Source organism: Bubalus kerabau, chromosome 9 (genome assembly GCF_029407905.1).
Source record: "Bubalus kerabau isolate K-KA32 ecotype Philippines breed swamp buffalo chromosome 9, PCC_UOA_SB_1v2, whole genome shotgun sequence".
Classification (NCBI taxonomy): domain Eukaryota; kingdom Metazoa; phylum Chordata; class Mammalia; order Artiodactyla; family Bovidae; genus Bubalus; species Bubalus kerabau.
This window is the reverse complement of record NC_073632.1, coordinates 72,919,978-72,926,848: the sequence shown is the minus strand read 5'-3', so window position 1 is coordinate 72,926,848 and position 6,871 is coordinate 72,919,978. Positions and strand designations below refer to the sequence as shown.

Genomic DNA, 6,871 nt, shown 5'->3' with positions numbered 1-6,871 from the left:
CAAAATCATTCACTTTATACTTACATAGATAGTAAAACTACATTTAAAAATAACCCAAGAGAATGAATATCACAGAAGTCAGGATAAAGTTACGTTTTTGGGAAGGGAGTTAATATACCGAAGAAAAGGCAGCTGAGGCCCTCTAAAGTAGAGCAATGTTCTATTTCTTTATCAGTTGATGGTCCCACCTTTTATTATTAACTAATAATTAATTGTTTCATACAGTATATTCTTTTCTATATAAGCTATAATCTATAATTTAAAAATATAACTGAGTTAACTTGGACAATGAAGTATTTAAAAAACAATTTTTTTCTTCCATTTATTTAATATGATCTTTTATTTGAACAGTACACCTGATTTGTACTCTTATTTTTCAATCATTAAACAACAGTTACCTTAACACGTAGTATCTTTAAGTTGAAAATTTTCAAATTCCATTTTTAGAACACAAGAGAAGTTCTCTTCAGGGGTGAGGACACAGCACCGTAAGCAAATAGCTCCTCCGTTCGGTAAACATGCTTTATTGTCGTTGTTTATTCACTAAGTCCTGTCTGACTCGGCGACCCCATGGACTGTAACTTGCTAGGCTCTTCTGTCCATGGAGTATTTCCAGGCAAGAATACTGGAGCGGGTTGCCATTTTCTTCTCCAGGGGATCTTCCCGACCCAGGTCTGTGTCTCCCACACTGCCGGCAGATTCTTTACCACTGAATTACTAATTCGGAGAAAAGAGAAATCCTGAGAGATGAGTAAAATGGCAGTTGGAAGAGAAGGTTAAGAGTATGGGCAGTAAAACGCCATTTAACTAGTCTTCCTGTCCAATTTTCCATGCATTTTCGCTTTTTCTTTTCTTACAGAGTTTACACCCCCCCCCCACCCCCCTACCAAGTGCTGCTGTTTTCACCCCAATAATGCCTGCAAAAGCCATTTGTAGAGTCAACTGGAAGATATTTTGGAAAAAATGGGAGTGTGTGGCTCCAGAAATACGGACCTAGACTCCGAAATCTGGCCCCTTGTCCCAACTCCCTTCCTTGGGAATTGCGTGAAGAAATGCCTCTGCCAGGGCTTGTTAATTTGCAAATGGACTTTCCCCATTGCGAGAAAGTAACAACAGAAGAGCATTTAAAATAGCTAATGTAAACGAACAGCCTTTAAGTCAAGGTAATTAAAACATTTTTATTCTGCTAATGCAGATTTTAAAAATGGCAAGTAGAATTTCAGTTATAGTCTTCCCTTTTCCTCTAAAAAAGTAATTTTGGAATGAATACTGGAAAGGTAATGTTTCTTTTTACTTTATATAAGAGATTACTGGAATGAAAATGGTGGTGATCTGTTTTAAAAAAAAAATTGTTTTTTAATCCATGCAAGAATGTAATTCACAATTGCTTGCTTTTTGTTCCTAATTTCTCTTATCCAAAAATCTAACGAGTCACACATTTCAAATTCTTTTTTAATACCCCAAAACGTTTATCGCATATACTCTGGTTTATTGGTTTTGGCAATTTTAGCAAAACTAGCGATTCTTTTGCAAGGCAAGAAACACTATCAAGACTAATTTTAATGATCAAACTGATCATTAAACTAGAATTTTTGTGAGAGTGAATCTGGTAACACAAGCTCACAAGACTTTCTTTGTTGTGGCAATATTTATTTACTGAAATTCTGACACATTGTCTATTCTACCTGAAAAAAAGAAAGGATGTCCTTTAAGTTAGAATTCGAAGTATTCAAAGAGTTTCCTATATTCAGCAACTGCTCAGCCACCAGCGCAGAGAAAGTAAGTTATTTAGAATTGCTTACGTTTTGAATAAATGGAGTGAACAGATGCTCCTTTCCGTTTCCATGGCTAAGAGAATTTTGCAAGAGCAGAGCCTACCCAGGGGTGCCCTTCGCCCAGTTTACCATGGGGTGGCGCTCTAAGGCCCAGATTTGCCCACCCTCGCTTCCTTGCGCTCTTGTAGGCTGCGGAACCTTCTTTAGCTCTCTTCTAGCTCTTTCTCGCTGTACATGTAAAATATAGAGAGTAAAAACTCATTGACCGTACAGCACGGATGAAAATTAACAAAGTAATTAGAAGTCATTGGACATTTGTATACTTAGTTATCCGAAGTATGTTTATACAGGTGATAGAAATGAAGGTTTTGGATAAAAGAAATAGTACCTGTAATTTCAAAGTTAGAATTAATTTTTTTCCTGAAAATATTTTAGATTAAAAAACAAAAAAACCTTTTATATCTAACTTCCCAGAGATCCACCTTAAACTTTTAAATAAATTATGCCATACAACACGGTTTTAAAAACTAGTGATGCAAAGAGACTGAAAGCTATTACTGAAGTCAAAGTTGCTGTGTATAATTTTTTTTATGATAAAAGAAGAAAGGTGTATTTTAAATAATGAAGATTTCAGGCTAGCAGCTATTTTTTTTGGACACCATGGACTACATACACCCTTTGAGAGGTATTAAAGAAACATGCAAAGTCTTAGAATAAACTACAACTTAAACTCTGTTCCCCCAATAATCTCAATCATTTTTATTGTTTTACAGGGCAGATATATTACTTTATGCAGAGGGAAAAAGGAGAGCTCCATTATCAAAGGGAAAGAAGCATAGAGGATAAGGTTCACAGCTACAAAAATACATATGATTCATTTCAAAATGGAGCCTTCTTAAAGACAGTGGTCTGGTCAGCCATCAGCATCTTCCATCCTCAACAGGAAAATATTTTTTTCCATACGCATACTTTGGATTGTGCTATATTTACCATTTTCCATCTTGTTTGTTTTACTTAATAACATTTCATGGGCAGTTCCCCAAATTATTAAATACTCTAAAAAATATCTGATTGCTGATGGCTATTTCATGATTGTTTTAACAACTTGTTAATCAATCATTTGGCCAGCTGTCTTCTATTTTTCTAAATAATGGCTTAATAACTACTGTAATAAAATTTTCACAGCATCAAGCAACTGGTTTTAAATTTTTAAGGAAGTTTTTTTTTTAGTAGAAAAATAATATATCTGATCTTTTAAAAGTTTTTTTTTAAAAAAAAAACATTTTTATGCAGTATTAGATCAATATAAGCTTATATGATATAAAATTGATTTCCTATGGACACTTTATTCCCTTTTTGTCTGGATGTTAAGCTCCCTAATGAGAGTAAATGGTACCAGACCTACCTGGATCACTTTTGAGATGCTATGTTTCTAGAAATATAAAAATCACCTCTGGAACTATTTGTTAATATTTCTATTTATGTCAGATTTCGTACTCAACAAATCAGGAATATTAAAACTACTTTAGTATTTAAATGTTGATGCTTTATGTTACTTTTTACAGAAATATTTGGATTTTAAAGGGAAACCAAGAGCTATCCTGGGAAAAACTTTTGCCCGTAAACCAAGAAAGTGCCATTCTTTTTGAGAGGATCATGTATTTAATTTTGTGCATGAAAATGAATTCCCCACATGAAGGCTGGTAAGAACAGAAGACATTTGTCTATGATCTCAAAATAATGGGAAAAAACCCGAAGATATAAAAGGTTATGTTTGGATATGGAGTTAAGCATATGGTATCTGCTTTGAAATTCTCTATATTTAGGCATGAATTTTTTCCGAGGTATTCAAGCATAGTCTGTTTTGACTTTGTTTACATATGTCATAGTCATCATTTTCTATCAAAGAAAAACCTTTACTTTTAAAAATATTAACCTGTAAGAAAATAAAAGAGGATTTTCATAATGTCAAATTTTCTCGCTAAGGCTGTTATAATTAACAAATCCAGTTTAGAGCAGATATTTCAAAATCTTACAACTGGTTTTATCAAACCCAATTTCATCTTTTTTTCCCACTGTGATTTACATAACTTTTGAATGCATTGTGATAACAACTTGGGAGATTGTAATGTTATATTCATACATCAGAAAAGGCATTTCTTCTACAGGTCAATATGTAAAAGCTTTATAGGAAGAGGTACAAGACTCTTAATTGACAACTCTCCTGAAAGCAAGAAAAGCTACATACTTTTAGGGCTTTTCCGTTTACTGTCATTGCCAAAGGAAGATGGGCAAAGAAGAATTATCTATGTGTCTAGAGAGCAGTGACCACGGTGAAGGATTTGTTTTTTTATAGTCACCAGGCCAGATCCTGGTGCAGGTGGGTGCTTCCCTCACAGACTCTGCCTGGTGGAATGAGCTGCACAGGAAAATCGTCCGCTCTGCATCTGTGGATGTCTGTCATTTGGGGACCACGACCAGCGCTATATTTTCTTAACCCAATATGGACAGAGAACGTGTTTGGATTGTATTGTATGACATCCCCTTCTCTATCAAAAAGGTCCAAGAGGGGAAGAGGGTGGGGCCTGGCTTTTTAAGGATGGGTCTAATGCGTTCAGCTGTTATCACACTTTGCTGATTGTAATCACTCGTTTTATGGCTTCTTTTCCAGCTGCTCCAAAAATTCATTGCCGTGTCTTCTAGGTTTATTTTTAATATCCTGTAATTCAAAGATCTAAGAAAGGAGAGTTGAAATAGAAATCCATGTCCTGATTTCCTCCCCATTTTTTTCTCATGGGGAAGAAGGGATTTAAGATTTTTGGACACATTCTTCAAAATCCTTTCTGGAGAAATGTGTTCTTTTCTGTAGGGAAGGAGTCAGTTTGGAGAACATCCACAGGCTTATTCAATTGATGAGGGAATTGGGAAAAGATCCTGTGTAAACATACCAAAGTGTTTAAATTTAAAAAAAATTAATTCTGTCTTCAGAGCATTTATAATTAAAATGTTTCCTTTTTAACAGTGGTAGCAAAAAAGTAGTTACTGTGTTGGCATCTTAGGATTTCTAGAACCCTGAAATAAAGTATTTTCTCTGAATGCTGTTGTTCTAAAACTTTAGTGAAGGTTTAAAAGTGTAGTTCTGTATGCTTCAGATCACTTTCACGGTTAGGAAAGCTAAAGGACAGGGTGCGGGTGTGTGTGGGGTGTGGTGTCCCCACACATACTGTCTCTGAAATATCTTGACTTACATTTTAAATTTGACTTATTTCAGGGAAAGTATTAAGTGTCAGTTTTCTTTGTTTCCTCTTGTCAGCTTAATCTTCCTAAGAGTCAGATCTAAGAAACAATTCAGCTAATATTTATATTAGCTGAATTTCTACATTTTCCAGTATGCAGCAGGCATTTCTACTACGCAGTGATCCTTTCAGTCATTTTAAAGTCTTTTAAGAGCCCATACAAAGAAAAACCCCAAAACCAAAACCAAAGAAACCTGCCTGTAAATCAGAAAGACCCAGTTTCTTGATTTCAGTGAGGGGTAGTTTTACTGTCCGTCTGCAGTCACCGCAGCTGTCGGCAAGATGCCGTAATTGTCACCAGGGATCAGATTGTTCCTTAAGTAATTGTTTAGATCGGCTAATCTACGTCCATCATCTGCAAAGGGCAGGCAGTCCAGAGCATCCTGTAATTTAGATAAAGCTCCCATCCTGGGTGTAAACACCATTGTTTGGGTGACCAAGGGTCAGAGGACCAGAGAGCCTACCCCTGGGGGGACAAGAGTGAAGTGTCAAGTGAGGACTGGGTGAGCCTCCAAGCTTAGTGGCCTGGGTCAGCTGTGTCCTCCCAACAGCTGCAAATCAGTAGGAGGTTCTGTTTCATCGACCTCAATATGCCAAGAACCCAAAGAGAGCCCATAGCCAAGATCACTACCGAAACCAGCTCTTATATCTGCACTTGTATGGGTTTTATGACACGATTGTGCTGCTGTGTTTCCAAGTTATTCCTGAACTTTTCTTCACTTAAATTTCTGAAAACACACAGTAGTATTTATATATGTAATTATATATATGTATTTGTATATATAATAGTACACCCACTTCATATTAGAATGCAGCCTCCCTTCCTAGAACCACCACATTAGTCAGCTCTTCAAAATGACTAGTTTAATTCATTATTTTAGACTATGGAAGAGTTTTTTCCCCCTGTATTCATCTGTTCTTTCTTCCATTCAGTAAAAATTTGTTCATTATTTTAGACTATGGAAGAGTTTTTTCCCCCTGTATTCATCTGTTCTTTCTTCCATTCAGTAAAAATTTGTTCATTATTTTAGACTATGGAAGAGTTTTTTTTTTTCCCCTGTATTCATCTGTTCTTTCTTCCCCTGTATTCATCTGTTCTTTCTTCCATTCAGTAAAAATTTGTTTCAAACTCATACAAGGCAGGAAAGAAAGTTTTCATGTCTCAGAAATGCAAACCCTTTAGAAAGGAGCCATCACCTTACATTTATATAGTTCTTATTCCAAAATGCTTTCAAAAGAATTGAGTTGATTTAAAATTAAAAAACAATAGCAACCAGGTCCTTGCACTCAATTTACTGAGTACAAGTGAAGGGGGAGGTGGGGGATGGGGGAGGAGAAAGACATCTATGATAAAGAAAGAAATTAACCTTTCCAAAAGAACCATTCCTTGAGATGCTTTAGAAAGGGATCCAGAGATGTTTTCTTTTTAAATGAAAATTTGGAAAACTCACCACACACTCTCTCTCTCATTCCTACTTAGTACACATTCTATTAATTTTGCAACAAAGAACCCTATTAACTTTGTTTAGCCAGTGCTTATAGAATAGACTCTGGAAAAATAGTGAAATAAATACAATTGCTAAATAATAAGAATAACCAGCATATCTTGTGGCATTATCTTAAGCATTTTACATATATGAATTCATTTAAACATCACAACAACCTTGTGATATTGGTACTCATATTCTCATTTTGTAGCAAAACTGATTCACAGTTTAACTTATTCAAGATCACAGACTGTCCTAATGGATTAGCACAGAATAGTTAGGCAAACTCGGAAAACTTTTTAGAGGAAACAGG

General features: G+C 35.5%; 1 long non-coding RNA gene across 1 annotated transcript; it reads left to right on the top strand.

The window, feature by feature from the left end:
- Positions 1–1,957: 1,957 nt before the first annotated feature.
- LOC129619419 (uncharacterized) lies at positions 1,958–5,329 on the top strand. The gene is made up of 3 exons (XR_008697874.1): positions 1,958–2,460; positions 3,341–3,478; positions 3,944–5,329. It is a non-coding gene; the product is annotated as an uncharacterized LOC129619419 (long non-coding RNA).
- Positions 5,330–6,871: the final 1,542 nt, after the last annotated feature.